At 41.6% G+C, this 27,157-nt stretch overlaps 1 protein-coding gene across 1 annotated transcript in view; it reads left to right on the forward strand.

Annotated features, from left to right (window-relative positions):
- Positions 1–1,858: 1,858 nt before the first annotated feature.
- Positions 1,859–27,157, forward strand: part of LOC134530682 (diuretic hormone class 2) — a 63,295-nt gene continuing 37,996 nt past the window's right edge. The window contains exon 1 of the mRNA XM_063365741.1: positions 1,859–1,875. The gene's annotated coding sequence lies outside the window, so the exon portion shown is untranslated. The remainder of the gene's footprint in view (positions 1,876–27,157) is intronic.

A 27,157-nucleotide genomic window follows, 5' to 3' on the forward strand; every position in this document is an offset into this window, starting at 1 on the left:
TGCCAGGGGCATGCATAGCTGGTTGCCTGACTGCCAGGGGCACGCATAGCTGGTTGCCTGACTGCCAGAGGCACGCACAGCTGGTTGCATGACTGCCAGGGGCACGCACAGCTGGTTGCCTGACTGCCAGGGGCACGCACAGCTGGTTGCATGACTGCCAGGGGCACGCATAGCTGGTTGCCTGACTGCCAGAGGCACGCATAGCTGGTTGCCTGACTGCCAGAGGCACGCATAGCTGGTTGCCTGACTGCCAGAGGCACGCACAGCTGGTTTCATGACTGCCAGGGGCACGCACAGCTGGTTGCCTGACTGCCAGAGGCACGCACAGCTGGTTGCATGACTGCCAGGGGCACGCATAGCTGGTTGCCTGACTGCCAGAGGCACGCATAGCTGGTTGCCTGACTGCCAGAGGCACGCACAGCTGGTTGCATGACTGCCAGGGGCACGCACAGCTGGTTGCATGACTGCCAGTGGCACGCACAGCTGGTTGCCTGACTGCCAGAGGCACGCACAGCTGGTTGCATGACTGCCAGGGGCACGCACAGCTGGTTGCATGACTGCCAGGGGCACGCACAGCTGGTTGCCTGACTGCCAGAGGCACGCACAGCTGGTTGCATGACTGCCAGGGGCACGCACAGCTGGTTGCCTGACTGCCAGGGGCACGCACAGCTGGTTGCCTGACTGCCAGAGGCACGCACAGCTGGTTGCCTGACTGCCAGAGGCACGCATAGCTGGTTGCCTGACTGCCAGAGGCACGCACAGCTGGTTGCATGACTGCCAGGGGCACGCACAGCTGGTTGCATGACTGCCAGGGGCACGCACAGCTGGTTGCCTGACTGCCAGAGGCACGCACAGCTGGTTGCCTGACTGCCAGAGGCACGCATAGCTGGTTGCCTGACTGCCAGAGGCACGCACAGCTGGTTGCCTGACTGCCAGGGGCACGCACAGCTGGTTGCCTGACTGCCAGAGGCACGCACAGCTGGTTGCATGACTGCCAGGGGCACGCACAGCTGGTTGCCTGACTGCCAGGGGCACGCACAGCTGGTTGCCTGACTGCCAGAGGCACGCACAGCTGGTTGCATGACTGCCAGGGGCACGCACAGCTGGTTGCCTGACTGCCAGGGGCACGCACAGCTGGTTGCATGACTGCCAGGGGCACGCACAGCTGGTTGCCTGACTGCCAGAGGCACGCACAGCTGGTTGCCTGACTGCCAGGGGCACGCACAGCTGGTTGCCTGACTGCCAGGGGCACGCACAGCTGGTTGCATGACTGCCAGGGGCACGCACAGCTGGTTGCCTGACTGCCAGAGGCACGCACAGCTGGTTGCCTGACTGCCAGGGGCACGCACAGCTGGTTGCCTGACTGCCAGGGGCAGGACAGAGAGGGTCACATGTATGTCCGAGTGCAGTGGATCCGGAGACTCTGAGCTCCTCAGAGACCCGTGACCTGTGTTGCTGCATGGCTTATGTATGCGGGCAGCTGCAGGTAGGAGTCGCCGCAGGGTGAGTGCACGGCTGAATAAGGGATGACCGGCTCTTAGAGGTCAGGAGCTCTGTGGTTCAGGCAGGGGTTGTTTCAGCCTCCCTCCCCCTGTGCGCTGACACATCCTCCTGGTCGTGGTTCTCTGCCACGGGCCACGGAGTAACGGCCTTGTTTAATGTCCCCGCGGTGACGACCTCGCCAGAGCAAGCAACAGGCTCTGCCCACGTGAGACGCGGTTCGCAGCCCGGCGCGGGCCGCTGCGGGGGAGGGGGTGGGCCGGGCGCGGCCTGCCATTGGCCGGGGGGCGGGGCCCGGCGCGGCCGGCTCGTATATAAGGGTGGCGCCGGCGCCCGGCCCTGCTCCTTGCCTGCTGTCGCCCCGCCGATACACACGTGAGTACCGCACTTTCACTCGCGCTGGTCCGCAGTTCCGTGGCTCCGTGCCTTGCAACACCGCAATCCAGCCGTCAAACCTTGCTGAGGATTGCTTTCATTCAAACTAGACATCCGTAACAACGACCACGTTTGAAAAATTTTTGTAAATTTATTATAATTAAATTAATGATCTGTATTTATTCTTTAAAAGAAAAAGGGGGTAGTTTGTCTGTAAAATCGGTTTACGGACGATAATTTTACGTGATAACGTCATAAGAAACACATTGATGAAAAAATTGCATACTTTTTTAATTTTCAAATATTATTTACAGTTTTTGCAAAATTTAATTTAAATAATTTGTTTATAACTGTTTTAAATATAATCACGAACAATTAGTTAAAAAGTCCGCCTTTACCTGTTGGATATTATAGAAGATTTTCTCGCACGGTGGTTTGGCCGGTTCTATTGCTCGCTCGGCTCGGGCGGAACGTGACAATGAGTCGTTCTTTTTCATGCGTGCAGCCGGCGTTCGTCGATTTATAAGACGTTATCATGTCAAAAAAAAATACAAGTAGGTGATTTATAAAACAAAGTCTAATTTGCTAGTTGCTAAATTTTATCTAGTACGGATGAAAATATTTGTATTACATTGCACTGAAACCATTTCATGACAAGGGTCAATACTGCCGATGTATCATGGAACTTCCAACTTTTTTAACTTCATCACAGAGTTATTGTACGAAAATAAATATTGTTTGATTTTATATTTAATTTAACTATAGAATAATTTTGTGTCAAATAATTTTGTATGCTTGTAAAATTTTTAACATTACTTGTAAGTTTAATATAATTTCCGTATTAAGTCTGGCAGTTGCTGAGGTGTTCTGTAAGTTTCATTAATTGTGCTATGCCGGATAAATACATATTTCTACGGTAATCCACTCATTTCTTGTTGTATTTTTCATTAATTTCATAGCAGAAACTTTTATCTTAAAATGCCATATTTTTGGTAAAAAAAAAATTGATCGGAAGAAATTTAAGAAGATCCCGATTTTCGCTGCGCTTAAATTATCTGGCTATTAGTTTAAAAACTTTTTTTCTGATTACTAAGGCAAATAAATATTTTGCATTACCAGACGTGTAAACAGAATACATAACGTGCTTAAGCTGATTGAGATTGAAGGCCACTGCTTGGTTTTAATTTTTTATTTTCTGCACTGAAGAAGACAGCGTTAATATCCTTGCTAGCGTGATTGCGGTTAAATAATAACGTAAGCCATCGTACTAGAACCACTGTAGCAAATACATTAACGTTATCTTTGCCAACTAAACCATCAATTGAAATATAATTTCAAAAAATAGTCAATATTCTTAATCTGCAAATTTCCTGTATTGTGAGCTTAAAATTATGATAAATTTCAAAGAAAGAATGCTGTGTTTGAGGAGTTACCACGAGTTAACTTTGAATTGTTAACCTGTGTTAGTTTTTACCTTCTACCTAATTTGAGGACAACGCTATAAACGTAACCAATATTTCTTAAAACGTATTTGAGCACAGCACGGAAGGACAGCATGCTATCACAACTCTAGCACAGTCCTGTAGAGTCCAGTAGAGCCCATCAGAGACTAGTAGATCCCAGTAGAGCCTAACAGAGCCCTAGCAGAGTCTATATGAGCCCAGATAATCCCTAGCAGAACCCATAAGAGCCAAACAGAGACTTAGCAGAACACAGTATAGCCTAAGAAGAGCCCAATTGAACCCAAAAGATCCCAATAAACTCAAAAGAGGCCTATCAGAGACCATTAGAGCCAAGAAAAGCCATTTAGAGTCCAGTAGAGTCTAGTAGAGCCCAGCAAAGCCGAGAAGAGCCCTTTCAGAACATATAAGAGATCATTAGAGCATAGAATATCTTATAAAATCCCTAGGAGAGCCCAAGTAGAGACAAACACAGCTATAGCAGAGCCCAGTACAGCTCCGTTGAGTCCAGCGGAGCCCAAAAAAGCCCTAGCAGAGCTCTACCAGAGCCAAATTGTGCCTAGTATATCTCTAACAGAGCCTATTAAAGCCCTATCAGAGCCCAGTATAGCCGTAGCAGAGTCAAAGAACCCGAACAGAGCTCAGTAGAGCCCAGCGGAGCTTAGAATAGCCCATAAAAGCCATGTCAGAGCTCATAAGGGACAAGTAGAGCACAGTAGAGAACAAAAGAGCCCTTGTAGAGCCAATAATAGCCGAAAATAGCCCTGTAATAGACCAGTAGAGTCCATAAGAGCCTTATAAATCCAGAAGATCCCAGTGGAAGCCAAAAGAACCCAGAAGACCCAGTAGATCCCAGTAGAGTCCAAACACAACCCAGTAGAGCCCATTAGAGTCAGATAGTGTATAGTAGATCCAAGCGGAGCCCAGTATAGCCCAATAGAGTCCTGTACGAGCTCTTAAGAGACCAGTAGAGCATAGTAGAGCCCAAGCAGAGCCAGATAGAGCAAGAAGAGTCCAGCAGACTCCAGGCTAGGCTTGGCTGCCAGGGCTCAGCCACAGCAGCTCAGACAGCTCTTGTGCTGGTTCCTGACAGCGGTTGCAGGACTCCAGCACAGACGTGCGTGTGGTGGCGAATGAAGGTAGCGTGTAAGTTTGAAGTATCTCACTCACCTGAACTGAAATACATATTCTTATTTTCCAACTAAACGATCTATTCATGATCTACAATATTTTTTTACGTGACAAATTCTAATAAATCGATGAACGCCGGCTCCACGCACGAAAAAGTGTCCCGTTACGCACACTGTCCCGTTTCGCTGTGTCCCGTTACGCTCATTTTATATTGCTCTTTTCTAAACTGTTCCTCCTAGCATTGCTGGCGAGTCCGTGGCGCGAAGATAACATGCATGGGGACACAGCGTCATATTTTGACGAGGCCGATAGTTTCAGCATTTGTCAGTGATGAACTAGCAAGCCGTGGCTTAATTTTTCAAGTTTTGAACGCTAACGAGTCTCGGTGTTAAATCCAGTACATTTGTTGCACCAAATGACGTATAATTAAGCCAATAAATAAGTTAAACTCCAATGCCTACATCTTGGTATTTGGTAAGCCATTTTCCTGCACAACATCTGTGAGTTAAGTATTAACTTTGCAAAGTATGTAAATATTACATTTATCTCCGTAAAAAAAACCATTTAAGTAACTATATTTATCTTTCAGACATAAAAATAATTCATTAGCATCAAATAAAAAGTGATTTTTAATGCTATGTTATACAAATAATAATAAAAGAAAAGAAAATTATTTATTGAAATCTTAATTTCGATTTTAATTCAATATTTTTTTCTTTATCCGGTTCAACAATATTATTTATCTAAAACACAATATCAAAATTAATTGAATTATTAATAAATATTTCATGTTTAATCAGGGCCGGATTTAGAGGTCTGGAGGCCTCGGGGCAACAGAGGAGCGGAGGCCCCCTTGCCCCAAATTATTTTACAAATAAAATGAACAATTTTTTTTTTAGTCGAGTTTTCCAATAAATAAGTTATTGTGAAATCAAGTAGATTCTCTTAGTATTTAAAAAACATACATAAATATAATCGGAGACAAGAATTACATGAAATTATTGTGGGGGCCCTGTGTTTAATTAATTAAAGTGTTTATGTTCATCATTCTTTTACCAGGCCACCTTGGGCGCCTTACAGCTTCCTAGAGTTCGGTAGACACGCATTCGACTGAAGATCTCATGAAACGTATTCAAATTAATTTGAAAGTGTCAACGTGTCAACGTAGTTCTAACTGAACCCTCGTATTTCAGTGAAAAAATTGGAAGTATGTATATGCGTTTATCCTGTTTTTTTTTACAGTGAGCATGTAAAGCGTCTTTTTCAGGGTAAATTAAGTAGAACAATACTGAATTTTTGTTTAAAATTTTAATATTGATTTCAATTACTTGGAAAGGTCGCCTAAGTTGGCAATCTCTGACAGTATTCGTGTGACTAGGTAATAGATATTTCAGCAATTCACGTCCGAAACAGAACGTAATTAGTATTTGAATAATAATTAAAAATAAAACTTCAGAATTAGAATAGAAAGTTAGTTACAAAATTAAAATTCCCTAGAATATCTCGTTCTTTGACAATTTAAATATCTTTTTGTGTTGTAAAATAAATGAGAACATTAAATAATAGTATGGTTTATGATTGCAGAATAAAAACTTGATTCTTTACTGTACAGAATGATTTTAAGTATTTACAGGAAAAAAATTGGTTGCCTGTAAAGTCGGTTTACGGACGATAGTTTAACGTGACAACGTCATAGCAAAACATTGATGAAATGATTGCATACTTTATGAATAAAATTGAATCATTTTTATTTTAATAATAAAATAATAAATACTTGAAATTATACTAGTAATCAGATTTTTAAAATGCAATAATAATTAACCTTAATTGCCGAAATTGTTGTTGTAATAAGCAATGAAAACCACATTAACTTTTCACTTCACTTTATAAACAGTCGAGTGGAAGAGAGATAGATGCGGCCCAAGCGTACAATGAGCGTAACAGGACACAGCGTAACGGAACTATGTGCGTAACGGGACACAGCGTAACGGAACAATGTGCGTAACGGGAAACTTTTTCGTGCGAGCAGCCGGCGTTCATCGATTTATTAGACGTCACGTCAAAAATATATTTTGCTTTAATTATGGGCGGACTGTTGAGAAAAACTACGGGTAGCTGGAACAAGTGTTTAAGTGCAGTATGTCTTTCTCATGTTTCAATTTGGTCGATTGTGTCTTTAAATCCGTCGCAGTAGCATCTTATTTCCATGTCCGTAGTGACCGCGAATATCGATACTTGGGTGTGATGAGTAAGTACACCACAGCTTGCAATGCGCACAATGTCTGGTTCGCGAGTTGACCGCCAGGCGCGTGGCGTCCTGTTCGTAACAGACATTGCCTCTCTCTCTCTCTCTCTCTCCAGGGCACGACATCTGTCCCGGTTTCTGTGTGCTCTGTTGCCGGGAAGACGTCTTTTCACAGACGAGAGAACCAAACTCCCGATCGTGCATCTTAGGTTTTTTTTTTTGTTCATTGTAAAAGGTTAGGTTAGCTACATTATAAATACTTTAAAACATTGTGGATGGTCGATTTGGTTAGGATAGCTACATTAAAGATACTGTGAAATCATGTAAACGGTTTCCTAGTCCTGGATAGCTACATATTAAAAAGTTATTTGCTAAGCAACCATAAAATGATTTTACAGTATTTTTAATGTAGCTATACTTACCTAATATAACCAACCATCCACAATGTTTTAAAGTATTTATAATGTAGCTAACCTAGCCTAATCGACCACAAAATTTAATGCCACACCAGTTTATACAATGAGATAGAACGGAAAAAAAACAAGCCAGTATGAACTTCGGGGAACTTCGGGTGTGGCTCTCTCGTCTGTGAAATGAAGGCTTCCCGTCTGTTGCCAGGTGTACACCAGAGAGCCTTCCAGACTCAACGTTGTCAGAGAGTCAAAAATTTATTTAAATGTATCTGAAACATTGTATTTTGTAAAGTAAAATACGGAGATAATTATGGAACAACATATTACTGTTGTATTTCATCAAGAGCATCATTTTATAATATTATTTTTTTATTTCTAAGAAAACGCTCTGAAGTTGCCATCTTGATTTCAATTTTTTAACGTCAATTTTTATAACTTTTTTTTTGCTCCTTTGAGCGTAGCACATAATTTTAGGGAATGCCTTGTTATAAATAGTGACCGACTGCTACAAATGAATTCTCCTGTGAACTCATAATTGGATTTTAGAATTGATGTATTTTGTTGTCAGAATGACTAAAACTGTGATAATACTGTCATTGTACACAGATTTAGGTCTTAAAAAACCAACAAATTGAAAGATAAAAAAATATTCAAACTTGTAATTAAATATGTTACCTGTTAAGTTGTTAGCAAGCTGGATGGTGTCAATCTGGCAACAGTGCAGTGTGTGCGGCAACTAAGCTAAAGCAATGCAACGGGAAGCCTTCATTTCACAGACGAGAGAGCCACACCCGAAGTTCCCCGAAGTTCATGCTCGCTTTTTTTTTTCGTTCTATCTCATTGTATAAACCGGTGGGGCATTAAATTTTGCGGTCGATTAGGATAGGTTAGCTACATTATAAATACTTTAAAACATTGCGGATGGTTGGTTATATTAGGTAAGTATAGCTACATTAAAAATACTGTAAAATCATTTTATAGTTGCTCAGCAAATAACTTTTTAATATGTAGCTATCCAGGGCTAGGAAACCGTTTGCATGATTTAACAGTATCTTTAATGTAGCTATCCTAACCAAATCAACCGTCCAAAATGTTTTAAAGTATTTATAATGCAGCTAACCTAACCTTTTACAATGAACAAAAAAAACTGAAGATGCACGATCGGGTGTTTGGCTCTCTCGTCTATGAAAAACAAGGCTTCCCGCACTGCAAATGGGAGCGCCTTGCGGTACACCGCCCGTATTACGAATTTGCACTGCGGTGAGCCTAACCCCGCATGTTGCAGGCGCCGCGCTCTCCTGCCAGGTCGTAGCGCTGGCGCTGGTGGACTGTATGTACATTGACGAGTCTCGGGGAATAACGCCCAGCGTTTTCAATTACGCCTCCCCCTTCGCAGCTGAGCCCGTGTCGCGACACCCTCCAGGTGTCATTCAATAGTCACGCCTCTTGTTTGCATTCTCATCCACCGTCTCTGTCTCTGTCCGGAGCCTTTGTCGCTCGCTTTCCGCCGTATCGCGCGCCCTTTCAGCGCTCTCCCAGCCGCTTGCGTCACGCGCTGTCACGCGCTGTCACGCGCTGTCACGCGCTGTCACGCGTCTCAACAGCCGCCAGGAGACGCGAGGGGGCAAGCCTATGAGTGGGGTGTTCGATGGCGGACTCCACTCCTCTCACTCCCTTGCAAGCGTCAATTAAACAATTGACTTCTCGTTACGCTGGAAACAAAAAAAAATAGTTGTTTGTAAAGTCGGTTTACGGACGATAGTTTAACGTGACAACGTAATAACAAAACATTGATGAAATGATTGCATTTTTATGAATAAAATAGAATCATTTTTATTGAATTATCACTATTTCTTATGGATACAAAAAAGGAGTAAAATGAAATCTACAATTTAATTGATAAATTTACTTTTATTTGCACTCATTAATTCAAATATGTTTATTACTTTAACGAAGAGATTATTTTAACTTAAACTTTTACACATGTTTGCTATTTAACTTCTTCCAATCTGTGTTGTTCTGTTAAGAATAGGACGATGATAGGAAAAGTAGGAAACGAATGGGAGTGTTTCAAGTTTATTGTGCCTCAAAAAAGTCAAATAGATGGTTGTTCTAATCGAGTGGAAGAGAGATAGATGCGGCGCAAGCTTACAATGAGCGTAACGGGACACAGCGTAACGGGACAATATGGTTTTGGTGCGTGCAGCCGGCGTTCATCGATTTATTAGACATTTTCACGTCAAAAAAAAGTTTTCTCTTTAAAACTAAAATTAATTCAGTTTGTTTTAATAAAAAAGCGTGATGATAAGGTAACTTTAAATGTTACACGATCCCTTGAATAGCAGACAGATAAATTTGAGACCTCCCAAAGACGCGGCACCAATCAAACAAGTGACGCGCGACGACAAACTCGCGCTCGACTGTAACTCGCCGACCTTGAAGGCGGCGCCTGCGGATGGGAGCGGAGGGTCTTAAGACTCGAACTCAATTAGCAATAAATAAGCGTCACCGCGCGAGTCCGAGCTGGCATCGCGGGCCTTTGATTGCGCTCATCAAGTCGCGCGCCTAATTGGATCGCCGTCGCAAGTACGGCCAGGTGCTCGTCCGCGACGCCAGCGCTCCTCGTAAACCGGGCGGTGCGTTCGGGAACTACGCGTTCCTCCCGGCCCGGGCGCTCCACGCTTGTTGGCCCGGGCAGGTGTCGATTAGCCAGAACGAAACTGAGCATCCGAAAATATATATTACATGTTAACCGAAAACAAAACCCAAACAAACGCCGTAGTGATGAAAAATATATATTAGTTCTTTGACGTGACAACAACTAATAAATCGATGAACGCCAGCTGCACGCACGAAAAAGTGTCACATAACGCACATTGTCCCGTTACGCTGTGTCCCGTTACGCTCATTGTACGCTTGTGCCGCATCTATCTCTCTTCCACTCGATTGGAACAACCATCGATTTGACTTTTTCGAGGCACATTAAACTTGAAACACTCCCATTCGTTTCCTACTTTTCCTATCATCGTCCTATCCTTAACAGAATAACACAGATTGGCAGAAGTTAAATAGCAAACATGAATAAAAGTTATAGTTAAAATAATCTGTTCGTTAAAGTAATAAATATATTTGAATTTATGAGTGCAAATAAAAGGAAAATTAATAATTAAATTTTAGATTTCATTTCACTCCTTTGTATCCATACAAAATAGTGATAATTCAATAAAAATGATTCAATTTTATTCATAAAAGTATGCAATCATTTCATCAATGTTTTATTATGACTTCACGTTAAACTATCGTCCGTAAACCGACTTTACAGACAACCAATTGCTTTTTGTTATTATATTATATTTCCGTTGAAACGTGGCGAGACCGCGCGTGACACGTGACCGCAGCACGGCGCCAGCACCGCCTGGCGGCGGATCCCTCAACTCTCGTCTCGACATCGCTCCCGGTCCTGCGGGGAGGGAAGCCATCCTTTCACAGACGAGAGAGTCACACCCGAAGTTCCCCGAAGTTCATGCTCGCTTTTTCCCCCCGTTCTATCTCATTGTATAAACCGGTGTGGCATTAAATTTTGCTGTCGATTAGGATAGGTTAGCTACATTATAAATACTTAAAACATTGTGGATAGTTGGTTATATTAGGTAAGCATAGCTACATTAAAAATACTGTAAAATCATTTTATGGTTGCTTAGCAAATAACTTTTTAATATGTAGCTAGCTATCCAGGGCTAGGAAACCGTTTACATTATTTCACAGTATCTTTAATGTAGCTATCCTAACCAAATCAACCGTCCACAATGTTTTAAAGTATTTATAATGTAGCTAACCTAACCTTTTACAATGAACCAAAAAAAACCAAGATGCACGATCGGGCGTTTGGCTCTCTCGTCTGTGAAAAGAAGGCTCTCCCTGCGGGGATGAAAAAAAAAATCAAGTGAACAACGCATATTGATGAAACTTTCTACGGGCGAACCATTTCAACCAGCTCCCGGAATATACCGCTATCTTTGTCCCGAAGGCAAAGAGTACTTTCCTAACTGCGTTTAATTAGCCTGTGTGTGTGTGTTTGTGTTAGGAGACCAGCTCACACCACACACGGACAACATTCATGTGGCTCCTATTCATCCCACACACACACACACACATGTGCAAAGAGTAACATACAAGAATTTCTCTGAAGTACGAATATAAATAATACATATTCAGGGGCATGCAGATTTCGCGAAAAAGATTTCGAGACTAGCTGAAAGTTAAAACACTGTAGCATCGCCTGTGTGTCGTGATTGGGTGAGTTTCTCGCAGGTACATATCGATTGTAACAACACCAATCAAAGTTATTCAGTGCGGAAGCAAACGCGTCCTGAGTGGCTCGGTCAAATAAGGCAACGACTTCGACTTCTCTCGCAGACGGCCGCCAATCACAAGGAAGAAACCACAGGTGCGGGTATACCTTGTTGCAGTCTAATAGGCGTTCAGATCTTTTCGCGAAAAATGCCTGCCCCTAATAATATATATAATAGAATGATGGTATGTATGTATGCATGTATATGACGTCAATAAACTCCGACACCGTTTGTCCGATCGCCATGAAAGTTGGCACCTCTGAGTGTTTTTTTTTCATGGAGAAAGTATGTATGCTTTCCATTTTGCTGTATCTCACCGCTAGATGGCGCTGCAGCGCATCAACTTCTACGCCGTTCAACCCGAGATTAGTGAAAGTTACAGATGGAGCATAAGCTCTGAGCACTGTGGCCAGTTTGTCCACGTAAGAAGATGGCGGCCATTTGTTTATATAGTATATAGAAATGTAGTTTACTACATACTCTTGTACACAATCATTTTTCTCGAGTCAACAGTTTCTTTTTGTTTAATATTCATACACTTTCCCACCACCGTACATACATATCACTTATGAGAAAATGCGATTTTCTTCATGTCACAATATGGCGGCGACCTGCTTCCCTCTTACGTCCCCTGGCTTCAGCAGAGATACCTAAAAACTGTGTTTATGCTCCGTCTGTAACTTTCTCTAATCTCTGCGTTCAACCGATCGCCATGGTTAAACAGAAAATCATAGGTCATAGACATACAAACAGTAATTGTGTGTCATTTCTCTATGTCCACCACACTCTCATGAAGCTCTATCCATTTTGCTTTAACTCGTGGACAGTGTATCAGCCTGTGTTCAGCCCGGGCAACACCGGGTACTGCAGCTAGTACATATGTTATAAACTATATTGAGGCAGGTTTCAAATTGTCCCGTTGTCTTCTTCCCTCTGTCTGGAATCAGCTACTTCTAGATGTGTCAAATGCTCTCAAAACATAGGCAACTTATGTCATCTGCTACTACGCCACACGATTTTATTTTTTTAATGAGAAATACACAAAATTAAAAATATCATCCAGCATCAATATTGACCTGCCAGTTCAAAAGACTTGCATTATTGATGTGTACAAATCTTTTTTTTTCCTCTCTGTGCACGATGAACGGAAATGTGTCACAAAGAGGGCGGATCCAAGTTTAGCAACATAAACCCGTATATAGTCACTTTCATGAACACTAGGGGACATATAAAACGTATCGGTGAGCCAAATGAAACTTTGTGATGGTGAAACTAGCCTGGAATATATTTGAAACTGAAATAGTGATAGTTACAGGCGTAGATCTCGGGGATAACCAGGAGGTCCCCTTTGAAAGATTTGTGCAATGGGAGTGCATGACTTGATGTAAGCTTTTGGACATACGCCATTGCTAAGCACATGTATGTCTGTAGAAGAAAACTAAAAAAAAAAAACCAAAAGACAAAAACACAAATTAAGCAAAAAATTGCTGTTGTCAACAGGATGTATTGTATATATTGTTTACATATATCCTGTTGACAACAGAAAGTCAGGGCCCCCCACCCTAATCCTGGAATATAAGCCCCCCCCCCCCTCTGAGGGCACTCGCTTGTGCTTGCGGAATCGTAACTGTGAAATGAGAATGACTCGCGTGATCCTGGTCCCCCCCCCCCCCTTCGGGAATCCTGCTGATTTACGCCCGTGGTAATTGGAAAAAGTAATCACAAGCTTTAAATTACGTAAGAAAACTGGCATTACAATAGTTATACTACATATTATTCTTACAAGTTCCCATAAAGCTCTGTAGCACAGTGGCAGAGCGCGCGTTTAGAGATCTAAGGGGACGTAGTTCATATCTCACCTACCTATTTTTTTTAAAATAGGTTGTCTGTAAAGTCGGTTTACGGACGATAGTTTAACGTCATAACAAAACATTGATGAAATGATTGCATACTTTTATGAATAAAATGGAATCATTTTATATTGAATTGATAGGTTACTACATTATAATTACTTTAAAACATTGTGGACGATTGATTTGGTTAGGATAGCTACGTTAAAGATACTGTGAAATCATGTAAACGGTTTCCTAGCGCTGGATAGCTACATATTAAAAAGTTATTTGCTAAGCAACCATAAAATGATTTTACAGTATTTTTAATGTAGCTATACTTAGCTAATACAACCAATCATCCACCATGTTTCAAAGTATTTATAATGTAGCTAACCTATCCTAATCGACGGCAAAATTTAATGCCACACCGGTTTATACAATGAGATAGAACGGGGGAAAAAAGCGAGCATGAACTTCGGGGAACTTCGGGTGTAGCTCTCCCATCTGTGAAATGAAGGCTTCCCAAGTAAATAACTATTGCCTGAGTAACAGCGAGGACGATGTGGCAACACCGCGTTGTGACGTGTCGCGCCGTGATTGGTTGCCGTCGGCGTATTGCAGGTTTACCCGGCTGAAGCTGCGGTGTGTAAATTTCGTTTCTTCTGGGAACGAACTTTTAAATTTTATTTTTCGTCAGAAAAGAGTTTCGGCATCGCGGAATAAAAGAAAAAAAAGATGCCGTGAACTGGAAGTAAAAAAAAAAATTATGCATACATAGAAGAAAATTCTCAACGAGTTTAATTCTCTTTTTGGTGTCTGCACACAGGCTGAAGAGAGAGAGAGAAAAAAAATTAAAAGTCGAGAGTCGGGTACGGAAAAATTAAACTTTGTGCGTGAGAAAAGGGCAGTGAAGAGGGAGTGTAAGTGTTGGCTACAAGGCGCGCGCTGCCGCCAGAACAACCGACTGAAGTGCGTGGCTGCGTGCTGGGAAAACAACCGCAGGCACGGCCTCTTGGAGTTCCTGGCGAACAAAGGAGCGGGCAGGACAGGAACTCAGGGAGGCTGTGCGGAGAATGAGGCGGAGACCCCCAGACTTCCCGGGAAACATAACATGTCCATCGATTTCCGTCCCTGCCCGATTACACCCGAACAATTCACCTTCAGCTACCGATTTTTTTTTTCGAATGTATCAGTCAGATTGTTCAACATCACTTTATTCACTATGTTAAATAATTATATAAATAATAGTTTTTATTAATAATAGCGTATTATATTCCTCTGTAAACGAAAGGAAATCATAGAACAGTATTTTTTTTTTTAAACAGTGCCATATTCATTATTTTGTACTTCCTCTGTAAACGAAAGGAAATCATAGAACAGTATTTTTTTTTCTGAAACAGTGCCATATTCATTATTTTGTACTTTGCGACTGCCAGAAAATTATATGTGTGTGTGATAGATATAGTAAGTGAGAGATATATAGTGATTAGAGAGAGTTAATGCTTTCAAAGACCCCATGCTAAGATATATTGTAGGCAATATTTTGAGTGCTCTCCTATACTGGAGATCGTAAATTTCGAACGCAAGTGTAAATAAAAATAAAATCATTTTAAATGTTTGTGACACTCGTTTTTAAATTTCGTGTCTGTCGCCATTTTGTATGCAGCCAAAAAAAAAATATTTCAAAAAGGAATTAATCATTTTAAAGCAGTTTTAATGTATGTGTTGAGGAGTATCGCTGTGGCTATGTTTTCATGGAAACAACTGTCCGTTTCCGTTTTTGTCATGTGTCGTTGATCCTGATTGGTCGCGCGCACCGCGCTCCGCATCTGTAGCCAATCTGGCAGCAGAAGCTTCACAGAGTGCGTGAAGGGCTTGGTTATCCGTGATGGTTCCAGCAATGCCGGTAGAGGTTATGAGTAGGGGCAGGCATTTTTCGCGAAAATATTTGAATTGAACACTTATTAGACTGCAACAAGGTATACCCGCACCTGTGGTTTCTTCTTTGTAGTTGGCGGCCGTCTGCGAGAGAAGTCATTGACTTATTTGACCGAGCCAATCAGGACGCGTTAACTTCCTCATTGAATCAATGTGATGGTTTTGTTACAATTGATATGTACCTGGGAGAAACTCACCCAATCACGAAACACAGGCGGTGCTATAGTGTTTTAACTTTCATCTAGTCTCAAGATCTTTTCGCAAAATCTGCATGCCCCTAGTTATGAGTGACACTGCAGTGGCGTCTCGCGCTGTGATCGGTCACATCAGTGATGGCGAACACGGCACCTTCTGTCGCGGTCACAGAAGAACGAGCCGGCTAATTCCCGGTGTAGCGGCGCTGTAATGAGAGTAAACCTTTTAACGGCCGCGGGTCGCGGCGCGGTATAAATAGCCGGGTCGACTCGCTTTGTGCGAGTTGCCGGTGTGGGGTGGGGGGGGGGGGGTGGGAGGAGGAGGGCTAACGAGGCTCGCGGTAATCGCCGCTAGGGGCGCTGGTGTTTGCCCGACGGCAGCGCTGCGTGCGGCGGCCGCGGGAGGCGCGCGCATGCAAATGGCCGCCCCGGTGTCTGGCTCGGCAAACAGCCACTACCGGGCCATTACGGCTGTCAACACGCCCCCGCCCGCTTCCTTTGTCAGCGGCTCCCTCGTCGCTTCACGGCCGCCGTGTGCGTTCATTCGGCCGCCTCCCCCTTCCCCCACACCCAACACGATTCTCTTCGCGATAGGCTGAAATTAAAATACACAGATCTTTCAGCTGTTTCCGCTGTTGGCTCACCGTTCATCTGTGCGGACCCTGGGCCGATGGGGACGCCTACGATTCACTCGTCCTTCTGGACATACCCGAATACTCACGTTGGCAAGCCTTCTTTCAACAGACAAGAGAGCCAAACGTCCGATCGTGCATCTTCGGTTTTGTTTTTGTTCATTGTAAATAAATATACAGCTCATGATAACTAATGGTCAATTAGGTTAGGTTAGCTACATTATAAATACGGTACTTTAAAACATTGTGGACGGTTGATTTTGTTAGGATAGCTACATTAAAGATACTGTGAAATCATGTAAACGGTTTCCCCCAAATGTTGTGGTACGGAAGAAAAAAAAGCGAGCATGAACTTTGGGGAACTTCGGGTTTGGCTCTCTCGTCTGTGAAAAGAAGGCTTGCCAACGTGAGTATTCGGGTATGTCCAGAAGGACGAGTGAAGCGTAGGCTTCCCCTGGGCCGATGATAAAGAGAAGTTTAAGATGTCCATCAAGTTCTGTGTCCCTGCCCGAACACGCCCGAATATTCACCTTCCGCCAACCTCGGGATATGTTTTATTTTTGCGCAGGAAAAATAAATTCAGATATTAAGAGTGGTCGGTTAGGTTAGTTACATTAAAACACTTTAAAACACTATGGACGGTTAGTTAGGTATTAAAATAAACAGAGAAATATAAATATAAATGAACCCGAGTTTGGGCGAAGGTGAATATTCGGGCGTGTTCGGGCAGGGACAGAACTTGGACATCTTAGGCTTCCCGATTTTAAATGCTCAACCAAAGAAGTACCCAATCACAGACAACCCATTTTTTTTATTATTATTTCACTCGAGTGTCAGTAACTGGCGTTACTCGCCCGAATACTCAGAGGACTGTGTAGTCCGTCCTGAAGGTAGTTTATTCAGTCACTAGTTACCACTCATGCATTGTGCCCACGTTTTCTTCCATTCATCTATTTCACTACAGCTATTATTTTGTGTTATTCGTCTAGTTTTTGAAGTTACGCTTCTTTAGGCGCGTTATGAAAAATTTGTGAAGGTGAATTTGTAGATACGCGATTACCATGCAACGAAATTTTCACAAAATGAAAAAATGATATGCGTGTTAGTAAAAATTATACTTTAGTGATTTATATTGAATAAAAGTTCATATAATTAAAAAAAAACATTTATTTATTGTGAATATTGGTGATAACATTTGTGTTCATAAACTTTTTAAAGTGTATTTATATAAGTGAGGTTATGTTCTCGTATGTGTAACAATGTCAGGTTGCTCGTAAGCTTCTATTGTCGCTGGCAGGGAGTGTATGTGGAGGGTTTAGTCGTTTAGTTGTCTCCTGGCCGTTTTCATGGGAGTGTTTGTGAGAATATGTACCCGAATGTATAATTTATTTGATTTATATATTATAACTTTATTATTTAATAAACAATAACAATTAATAAAGTGCAATAAACTTTCACTGTATTTATTTTCATCATTAATTGAAATTTATCTGGATTATTTTACTAAAATAGGTAATAATTTTGTGCGTGTGTTTATATTAATATTGATTACTGAGTATTTATATTAATTTAAATTTGAATGTTATTGAATTTATAAATTACCAAACGTATTTGTAATACCACTCCAGTTCTTTTATTATTTTACTTCTATTAATTATTTCTAGGCAAAATTAAAGTTAGTTTTTTTACTTTGCCAAGTGAGTATAACTGCTAACGCACGTTCAAAGTCACGCAACCATTTTTTGTGCAAGTCCTGGATCGGTTGTCGTGGAAAATCAGGAGCTTAAAGACACCATCTTGGTTTCAACATACTTTAGTGCATAAAAATTTACAATAGTTAAATTTTCATTTTTTCACAATCGAGCTTTGATAAAGCATTGTATATAAGGTCTAAAGCTGAAATCGTGCTGATAAATTCAGTTAACCCTGAGAAACCATTGGCGTTCATTATTTATTTATTTATTTTTGGGGAATTGCTACAATATAATTGTAATAATACTGCCAATACACACTATATTATGGTCTTTGTATACTGTATATCTCAGTGTGTGCTCCGTGCTTAACAAAGGCAATTTTTTTTCTATATGAAACTATAAAAATTTTATGGCATAAGAACTGTTGAAAACAATATGGCGTGTTTTGGTTCCTAAGTAGGTATATATAGTTCATTTTGGCGCACCGGGTCTAGGGTCGGGATTCGGGGAATCACGGCGGCCATCTTGGATGACGTCATTTCTGGTGGTCATATTGTAATACGTCACTTCCGGTGGCCATCTTGGATTACGTCACTTCCGGCGGCCAATTTGTATTACGTCACTTCCGGTGGCCATCTTGGATTACGTCACTTCCGGCGGCCATCCTACTTTCCTACCTCCCCCCTCCCCCCACCCGGGGCCAAACACAACAATGACAGTGTCGACCCCGCGAAGGCCGGGAGGTGGTGACGTCACCCCACGCGGTGTTCGGGCTCCGCCTACCTGGTCACACACACGGTGCGCAGAGCTTCAGGAAAAAAACAACGCGATTTCAAAACTACTCAAGACATCCGAGTGGAGGTCTGCTCGCGAAAAAGCATTTAAGAGTTCGCTGAGGGCCGAAAAGTACTTTTGATTTCGGATAATTTTTTTTAAACTGTATATTTTAGAAGAGTTAAAATGGCTAAAAAAAACAATGGTTTTCAGAGTAATTTTCAGGCGTAAAACAACCATTACAGATTCTTGAAAGCACTTAAGGGACTTGCATTACACCTTTATCTTCATTTCTCAGCCATATAATGTTACGGTCACCGCTCATGTGCACTGGGAGAAGACTGCGCGCCAGTCCAGAGGAGACACCGCGCTAGAAGCACCAGTGGTCCCGCCTCACCAACACACACACACCCCTGACGAGGCGGGGGTCGCTGCTATCGCGGCCCGAACACACGTCTCACGTGGAGACAAGCAGTGTCGCCTAACGTACAACTTCTCCAGCCTCACGATTCCTGAATACTGTATAAACATGACTGTGAACACGATGTGATACGTGCTTATCGCATTTCCAATTAACAATAAGACCTGTATTTAATTGATTGCTTTTGGTCGCTCAACCTGTCCATTTTTTTTTTCAGTTGCTTCTCGATCTAACAGCTTCCTCCTCCACGACCTAACCAGTGTAATATCAGTTTTATGTATTTCATCCGATGCTCTTGGGATACCCACATCACCGCATCTGAAATGACCACCTTTTTGAAGGATTCCGTAACACTTCCACCCTCATCCATTCCAGCAAACCTCAAGCATATTCCATTTCCTCCCCTCCCCCTTCTTCCTTGGCCGGGTCACGGGATTCTGACCCCCCCCCCCCCCTCCACGGGCATGCCTTTGACAGTGACACCGCAGGAGGCGCGCTAGGCCCTCGTGCTGCGGGCAGCCTTCCTCCCAGGCGCACAGCCTCGCGATCCAATCAGGGCGCGCCCGGCCGGCTGATTGGCCCCGCCGGCGGAGCGGGCACGTGATCAGGTCAGCTCTCCCGTCACACGCGCGGACGCCTCGCCCGCCATTTTGGATTGCTCACTTCCACACCGCGGCGTCGGTTGCACTGCGCAGCTCCATAAACTCCATAATTGAACGTTTTTGACGTGACAACGTCTAATAAATCTATGAACGCCGGCTGCACGCACGAAAAAGTGTCCCGTAACTCACATTGTCCCGTTACGCTGTGTCCCGTTACGCTCATTGTACGCTTGCGCCGCATCTATCTCTCTTCCACTCGATTGGAACAACCATCGATTTGACTTTTTCGAGGCACATTAAACTTGAAACACTCCCATTCGTTTCCTACTTTTCCTATAATCGTCCTATCCTTAAAAGAATAACACAGATTGGAAGAAGTTAAATAGCGAACATGTATAAAAGTTTTAGTTAAAATAATATCTTCGTTAAAGTAATAAACATATTTGAATAAATGAGTGCAAATAATAGTAAATTTATCAATTAAATGGTAGATTTCATTTCATTTCTTGTTTTTATCCATACAAAATAGTGATAATTCAATAAAAATGATTCAATTTTATTCATCAAAGTATGCAATCATTTCATCAATGTTTTGTTATGACTTAGTCACGTTAAACTATCGTCCATAAACAGACTTTACAGACAACCAATTTTTTTGTTTTAATAATTACTTTACGGTTACTCGCTAGATATTAATTTCCTTTTTTTTTCCATATCTGGTTAATAAATATATTTTTTCCATGGTTATGTTTTTGAAATATTACTTCATGAATATGTGGACTGGCGAGAAAAAAAATTTCGGTCCAGCTCATGGGTCACTGAGACTTTAACAGATTTGTTTCCCCTTCTCCCCCTATCACCACACGCGCTGCAATCCACACTGTGATGTATAATTGTGAAACTTCCGCACGGGAAAAACGCAACAATGTGGTCCGGTCGATGCGTCCGGAACTGTTTTAATCCGCCGGCATTGACCCGCGGTATGGAAATGTGCTCGGGCGGCATGAATATTTAATGGCTTTCTGGAATTGTTTATTTCATCCCCCCACACACACACACAGACACACAACTCTCTCTCTCTAGCTGTGACATTGCGAGGGCTGTCTTTCATTCTGGGTAGGCCCTTTCGTGACCTATCCAGGACGAACCTCCGAACGAGATTTCCATAGCCCGGATCCATTTTTTCTTCTCTAAATTGTTAACCTGTTTATTTTACTTTAATAACTTTAAAATTTAAGGCAGTGAATGCAAACCTTTTCAAAATTTGTATCTCTTATTAATTGTTTTCTTCTTTTTTTTCAAATTACCGCAGTGGGGGAGGCCTCGCATCTTGGGCAGGAAAACTCAGCGAGGGAGGGGGGGGGGGGGCTCTCAAAAAGGAGAGCGCACAGCGTCCGATCTGAGTGGAACTGTAGGGATTGGGGTGCGATGTCTGGTTCACCGTGGGACTTAAACAATAAAAAATTAATTTAAAATAAACAAAAACCCCGAAAGGCTTTCTAGCTAAGAGGGCTACCAGGTCTTTTCTTTTCTTCTTTCTTCTTGTTGTGACATTGCGAGGTACCTGCGCGGTGGCCACTTGCCAGTCGCTAGAGGACCGCGGCTGACCTCGGCTGGGCGACAGTCATTTGTTACTGGCTGCCGCAGCGGCCATTTGCTTGCGCGTTATTCTGTACGTAGTTACGCTCATCACTGACTCGGGAATCCTTCTTTTCACAGACGAGAGAGCCAAAACGCCCGATCGTGCATCTTCGGTTTTTTTTTTTGGTTCATTGTAAATAAATATGGCGGTGTTGATAAAAGGATACTAATGGTTAGGGGCAGGCGTTTTTCGCGAAAATATATAAACGCTTAATAGACTGCAACAAGGTATACCCGAACCTGTGGTTTCTTCCTTGTGATTGGCGTCCGTATGCGAGAGAAGTTGTTGCCTAATTTGACCGGGCCACTCACGACGCGTTTACTTTCGCACTGAATTACTGTGATTGGTGTTGTTACAATCGATATGTATCTGGGAGAAACTCACCCAATCACGAAACTCAGACGATGCTACAATGTTTTAACTTTCAGCTAGTCTCGAAATCTTTTCGCGAAATCTTCATGCCCCTACTAATGGTCAATTAGGTTAGGTTAGATACATTATAAATACTTTAAAACATTGTGGATGGTTGATTTGGTTAGGATAGCTACATTAAAGATACGGAAAAAAAATTGTACTTGGGGGAACTTCGTGTTTTGGCTCTCTCATCTGTGAAAAAAAGGCTGCCCACGCTCATCACTGACTCGCTGACTCTGCAACGCCAAAGAGATATGTATACCTTGGAGACAAACGTACAACGAAGCAAAAAATATTAGCCTACTCCATAGAGATATGTACATACAAAATAATGAATGGAAGTGTAACAATAGAGTAAAATTTAAAATAGAGCTACATAAGAGGAACAAACCTTAATCATCAAATTAAAGTGATGTCACATTCAGCATTTTTCTAATGCGCCTTAGTTGTCTTATTACTAACTATTCTTTTAATTACCAATAGCCTTTTATCACATAAAAATTAGCTCCAAACGAAGTTTGCATCACTATAAATTTTTGATGATATTTGTAAATTTTTACTTGTGCCCTTTCGAAAATCTTTGTTTTTATTTTTTTAATATGCTTATATTATTGAAGTTTATAAATTTATTTAAAAACCGTGAGTATTTTTGTATGTTATGTATGTTATGTGTTTGTATAGCCGGAAGATTTTTGGCATATTTTTTTTTTGTAGTTACGCCCTTTTGAATTTTTATAGTTTATTCTTCTATTGTGGTCACTTAATTTATTTCTGCTATATTTATAGGTAAATATAACAGATGTACTTTATATATATAATCTTTGTAAAATATCGTATCAATTTATATATATAAGAAATAATTTTCATTTTCACAATATTAAAATAAGTTGAATTTTTAATAAAAATTTCGTAAATATGTTGTTGATTATAAGTTGTTAATTATATTCTTCATTTTCAACGGGCAGCTTTGGCACCTTACGACTTCCTAAATTGTTTTCTGGCACGAGCACTTACTAACCCAAATAACTGGCATTGATATCCTACATGTTCCTGGACCTGAACCCAGCTATGAGTGAGTCTAGCTTATATCGTAACTATTTTTATTATTTGCTTCAAAATTATTCATTAATATATTTTCTTTTTCCAGGGCATAGCTGTGGCATCTGTGTTTAGCTTAGCTTAATGTATTTTTTCTTCTCAATCATAAGATATATATATAGTTATCACTAGAGACCTGCAAAATTCGCGGATTCAATGACCTCCAGGATAGACTCCACTACACTCTACACACTCGGGCAAATGCCACCTGTTCATTGGCTGCTGACTTGTGAGTCGTCTCGACCGAGTGTCTGTGATTCGACACTTCTTTGAGCGAGGGCCTCTAATTGGCTCTCATTACTCCAGATTAACAGTGAACCAGTGGTAGAAGCAGCGCTAAGGTATAATTATTTGAATTGTAGCATATCACGAAATGAATCCGCGAATATTGCAGGTCTCTAGTTATCACTTATTCTGAGTTTCGTGTCTTCTCCCTAATTTTTTTCATAAAAATCTTCCTTTTTGTCTTAATTTCTTGTGTGTTAGGCATAATGTGAAGTGTGCTGAACGAGCGTGTGTGTGTGTGATGGTTATTCTCCGAGTCTACAACAGTCGCCTGTTACGGAGGAGCGCGCCTTGCAAGCACGGAGCAAGCAGCCCGCACTGCATGGTGTGGTGAGCCCCTGAGAGGCGCGCCAGCCCGCATGGCAGAAGCGCGCGGCGGGTGGTCTACCCGCCACCGTGCAGGCGCGAGGAGACAGCTGGCGCTACATGCCATGGCCCCTCCCGCCACCACAACTACTGGTGACGTCGCTACCGGGAATAATTAATAATCGGGTCGAGCGAAGACAGCTGGCGTTCCGGGCGGACGCAGTTGTGGTCGAGTCTGTGTTGTTTGAGAGGTCTCTCGTGCTGTGCGTGCAGTGGGCACGTGCAAGCAAGCACGTGCAAGCAAGCACGTGGCTTCCCAACTAGGTTAGTCCCAGGGCTGGGCCTCTTCGCGCTGCTGTCTGCCCGGAACCAGACGTCACTCCGGTGGAGACACACACGGACAGACACGGACAGGCAGGCTGATACAGGACTCGCCTTCACTGCAGTTAGTCTGATCGGGAAGCCTTCATTTCACAGACGAGAGAGCCACACCCGAAGTTCATGCTCACTTTTTTTCGTACCATAACAGGTGTATTTATTTGGGGGAAACCGTTTACATGATTTCACAGTATCTTTAATGTAGCTATCCTGAACAAATCAACCGTCCACAATGTTTTAAAGTATTTATAATGTAGCTAACCTAACCTAATTGACAATTAGTTATCATGAGTTGTATATTTATTTACAATGAACAAAAAAAACCGAAGATGCACGATCGGGCGTTTGGCTCTCGTCTGTTGAAAGAAGGCTTGCCAACGTGAGTATTCGGGTATGTCCAGAAGGACGACCACCGCCAGGGGCGTGGTTAGCTGGGTGGTGGACTATAGCGAGGGGCGAGGGGTTGTCAGGCAGTTTGCGTCGAACACGGACGTGCTTTCGAGCGATTGTTATTTTTTTTTTTTGCGTTTCGGTCAAACGGGTGTTTAATTCGACGCTGTGTGCGTTTTGAAGCCTCGGTTAGCCCAGGGCTTGGGGGTTTGCCCTTTTATTTGGCATCGCTCGAGTCCACAGCAACGAAAACTGAACTGAGTGTAACATTTCGTGATTATTTCTTCTGTCACAACTTTCCGACGACTGCAGCGAGTCACTATAATTCCAGGTTGTTTACTTTAGGGCCTGCCTCCCTCGCTTCAGCTGGACTCGTTTCTTTGATTTGTTATCACCCCAGCGAGAAGTGTTTCGAGCGTGTTTTGTTTTTACGTTTGAGGCAGCTTTTAGATTTCCAAATTTGGGGAACCTGGATTTCACAGGAAACGGAGTCACGCTCGAACAGCTCCGAAGTTCTCCGAAGTTCGCCGCTCGTTCGTGCAGCTTCGGTTTGAAAACTGCAGCGAGTAGCCTTGCCACGTCAGCAGCTAAGTCAGCAACGAGTAGCTTTGCTTCATCAGCAACGAGTAGCTTTGCTTCATCAGCAGCGAGTAGCTTTGCTACGTCAGCAGGGAGTAGCTTTGCTTCATCAGCAGCGAGTAGCCTTGCTACGTCAGCAACGAGTAGCCTTGCTACGTAGGCAGCGAGTATTAATTTTAGGGGGAATACTCTAAACAATTTCCCCCCTTTTAAAACTTAACTATAATTCTGTTTAACAAGATGGTAGTATTGATTTATCAGGGCTACCGAACAACATGCGTCGCATGCAATTGCCTCAACGATGAACTCGTGACATTTTCCCCTGGACGGAATTATTATCGCATGCGTTATTGTGGTTATACTTATTTAGGTGCATTGAGGTTGAAATTTTAGTATGCACTAAAAATGCAATGAATAAAGGGGGGTTGTATGTAAAATCGGTTTACGGACGATAATTTTACGTGATAACGTCATAAGAAAACATTGATGAAAACTGCATACCTTTTAATTTTGAATTATTATTTAAAGTTTTTGCAAATTTAATTTAAATAATTTGTTTCAATATAATCACGAACAATTATTAATATAAATAAACTGAAATCAAATCAATGGCAATAAATTGTTATTTTTAAATGACGAAATTGGACAAATAAATCAATTTTTTTTTAAATTGCTGCTTTTAAAAAGCCCGCCCTTAACCTGTTTGTATATTAAAGAAGATTTTCTCGCACGGTGGTTGGCCGGTTCTTGCAAGCTCGGCTTAGGCGGAACAATTAGTCATGCTTTTTCGTTGCGTGCAGCCGACGTTCCTCGAATTTATAAGACGTTACCACGTCAAAAAATCGCGCGTTACACAACGGATATTTGACAGGTCGAAAGTCCAATTCGTATGCATGCATAAACTTCTATGAGAAGCCTAAGATGTACATCAAGTTCTGTCCCTGCCCGAACACGCCCAAATATTCACCTTCGGCCAACCTCGGAATTTTTTTTTTATTTTTGCGCAGGAAAAATGAACTCAAATATTAAAAGTGGTCGGTTAGGTTAGCTACATTAAAACACTTTAAAACACTATGGACGGTTAGTTAGGTTAGTATAGCTACAATAAACAGAGAAATATAAATATATATAAATGAACCCGAGGTTGGCCGAAGGTGAATATTCGGGCGTGTTCGGGCAGGGACAGAGCTTGATGTACATCTTAGGCTTCCCAAACTGCTGTAGCCACGAAGCCGAGCAGACAAGATGGCGGTCCCGCGTGTGGGGTCATGCACCCGCGCATGTCTCGCAAACTTCGGGGGATGGACCAGGCGAGTTGGTGTGCCAAAGTAACCTTTATGGTAGCGAAATTATCCTGGAACACGTTTTTTAAACTTGAATAGTCATAACAAAATATAATCTTAACTTTAAAAAAAAATAGCCAGTCATGAGGACCGTCAACAGAAGTGAAAACATAAAACTTTGTTTTTAAATGTGTAATATGACATCATTTCTGCGTCAAATATACGTAAGAAAATAATAATTAAATAAATTTAACTAATAATTTATTTCCCTTTTTTTTACACTTTGTTAACAATATCCACTTAATTAACCAGGAAATTTAGCACTCCCGAAAGCAAGCTTGTATGTGAGTGCGTCTAGTCACTTCAAAATTACATGCGGTATTTTTGACGATTGTGAACATTTGTAAATGTATAATAACTGAGAAATAAATATATAATATATAACCTAAGGAACTTTACATAAGTTATATAAAGATTAAAGTTAAAAAGAGAAATTTATTAAAATTCAATATTATGTATATACAAAAAACGTATAAATTATAACATTGTTGCATGAATAAATCAAAATAGCATTAAATAAAAATTAGTATTTAAGTAAAGTACAGGTACAACGTTATAACAATATATAAAACTTACTTAAATACTAAAGCCATCTCTTTATCAGTTAAATTATGTAGCCAAATATTAACATTTTTTTTTTCATTTGAAAATAATTTTTAGTTTTTAGTTTTCCAGGAAGAATAACAACAATTTTTTAAAGCAAAAATTCTAAAGATCTCTGAGATATTGTTTTATGAAATTGAGGGATTTGTAAATTTAAATAATATCCTGGAACACGTTTTGTAAACTTGAATAGTCATAACAAAATATAATCGTAACTTGAAAGTTAAAAAGAGAAAATTATTAAAATTCAATATTATAATTTGCTCTTTTTAACTTTCATCTTTATATAACTAATATAAAGTTTCTTAGGTTATATTTTATATATTTATTTCTCAGCTATCATACATTTACAAATGTTTACAATCGTCAAAATACCGCATGTAATTTGAACTTTCCTACAGTGGATGTGCTTACGAATTGTCATGAACCGAGATGAGCTTCAATCAACACTCGCTGACTCTGTAACCAGTACCACTGTTTACAGTTATATATTATTATTTTTATTATGATTGTAATATTACTTGTATATTCCATGAAGGAATATTATGTATTTAAT

This window comes from Bacillus rossius, chromosome 1 (assembly GCF_032445375.1).
Source record: "Bacillus rossius redtenbacheri isolate Brsri chromosome 1, Brsri_v3, whole genome shotgun sequence".
NCBI lineage: Eukaryota > Metazoa > Arthropoda > Insecta > Phasmatodea > Bacillidae > Bacillus > Bacillus rossius.